The 2,014-nt window shown below is 41.6% G+C and overlaps 1 protein-coding gene across 1 annotated transcript in view; it reads left to right on the top strand.

Moving 5' to 3' along the window:
• The window catches only part of PTPRZ1 (protein tyrosine phosphatase receptor type Z1), a 172,959-nt gene that overhangs the window by 66,538 nt on the left and 104,407 nt on the right, over positions 1-2,014 (top strand). The window lies entirely within an intron of this gene.

The raw sequence follows: 2,014 nt of genomic DNA, 5'->3' as shown, positions 1-2,014 counted from the left end.
GCCCAACCTTCCTTCTGAGGAGTGGCTGGTGGGTTTGAACCGCCAGCCTTCTGGTTAGCAGTCAAGTGCCTTAGCCACTATGCTACCAGAGCTCCCCATCTGCATATAGCAGATTGTTAACGAGTCTTCCTCCAATCCTTATGGCATGTGTTTTGGTAACCTAGTGCTGCTCTAATGGAAATACTACAAATGGGTGACTTGAACAAACAGAGATTTATTCTCTTACAGTTTAGGAGGCTAGAAGTCCAAGTTCAAAGTGCCAAGCTCTAGGGGCTCAGTGAAGGCCCTTTGATCTTGGACTTCAATTCTGCCTCTTGCTCCTGCCCCATTGGAGCTTGAGGCATTTCTTCACTTATGCAGCTGCTGGCTGCTGAGGCTCACAAACCTAATGTTGACAGATATGATAGCACAGTCCCAAGATGACAAAACAACACAGCAGACCACTAGTTCAAGTCCAGAGATAGCCCTGAGATTGACAGGAAACATGGCAGGCTGCTGAATGAAGACTCGGCTACAGGCAAGGTCCAAGCATCCCAAAAAGCTGCAGACCATCCCCAGAGCTTCACCTTATATATGGGAAGCAGACCGTGCCTGGAAAGCAGGTGCTGAGCTGCTCATGGTAGGTTCCACTGTGGAGCTGATTGCCAGTCACGTCATGGGGAATAATGACATCCAGCTGCCCAGCCATTCAAAGCCAGGCCCAGCAAAGTTGACACATAACCTTAACTACCACACCGTGTTCGTCTTCATATAGTCCAGCTTCTCAGATTATTTGCCCAGTGTACAAATTGAGTAAGTATGGTAAAAGGATACAACCCTGACACACACCTTTCTTGATTTTAAACTATGCAGTATTCCTTGTTCTGTTTGAACAACTGCCTCTTGGTACACGTACAGGTTTTTCATGAGCACAATTAAGTGTTCTAGAATTCCCATTCTTCACAGTGCAATCCATAATTTGTTATGATCCATGCAGTCAAATGCCTTTGCATAGTCAATAAAACACAAGTAAATATCTTTCTGGTATTCTTTGCTTTCAGCCAAGATCCATCAGACATCAGCAATGATATCCTTTGTTTCACACCCTCTTCTGAATCTGGCTTGAATTTCTGACAGTTCCTGTAGATGTACTGCTGCAATAACTTTGAGTTATCTTCTCTTTTTTCACTCTTTTTCTTTTTTTATTGTGATTTGGGTCAAGATTTACAAAGCAAATTCACTTTCCATACAGCAGTTCACATATACTTTGTCTCATGTCATTAATCACAGTTTACCACAATGCAATAGCTCCCTTCCCACTTCCTCCCCATAGTTACCTCTTCCCAGTGTCCATCCCTCCATACACTCCTGCCCTCTGAGCTATCTCCCTGTGCATAAGCAGTCCTTCTTTCTCAATGATTGTTCTCTCCAAGGAGTGTATCTACTTGTTGAGTTATCTTCTGCAAAATTCTACTTGTATGTGATATGAATGATATGGTTCAATAATTCATGCAATCTGTTGGATCACCTTTCTTTGGAATGGGCACAAATACAGATCTCTTCCAGCTGGTTGACCAGATAGCTGTCTTCCAAATTTTTTGGCATAGATGAGTGAGTGTTTCCAGTACTGCATCTGTTTGTTGAAACATCTCAGTGAGTATTCCATTAATTCCTGAAGCCTTGTTTCTCACCAGTTTGTTCAGTGCAGCCTGTACTTCTTTCTTCAGTACCATTGGTTCTTAATCATATGCTACCTCCTGAAAGTGTTGAACATTGACCAATTATTTTTGGCACAATGACATTGTGTATTCATTCCTTCCATCTTCTTTGGATGCTACTAACATCATTCAATATTTTGCCCAGACAATCCTTCAATATTGTAACTTGAGGCTTGAATTTTTTTCTTCAGTTATTTAAGCTTGAGAAATGTGAAACATGTTCTTCTCTTTTGGTTTTCTGACTCCAGGTCATTTTATTATGATAATTTAATTTTGTCTTCTCTAGCTGCCCTTTGAAATCTTCTGTTCAGCTATTT

This window comes from Orycteropus afer, unplaced genomic scaffold (assembly GCF_000298275.1).
Source record: "Orycteropus afer afer isolate SDZICR_OR568_19922 unplaced genomic scaffold, OryAfe1.0 scaffold00359, whole genome shotgun sequence".
NCBI lineage: Eukaryota > Metazoa > Chordata > Mammalia > Tubulidentata > Orycteropodidae > Orycteropus > Orycteropus afer.
This window is presented reverse-complemented; position numbering and strand designations above follow the sequence as displayed.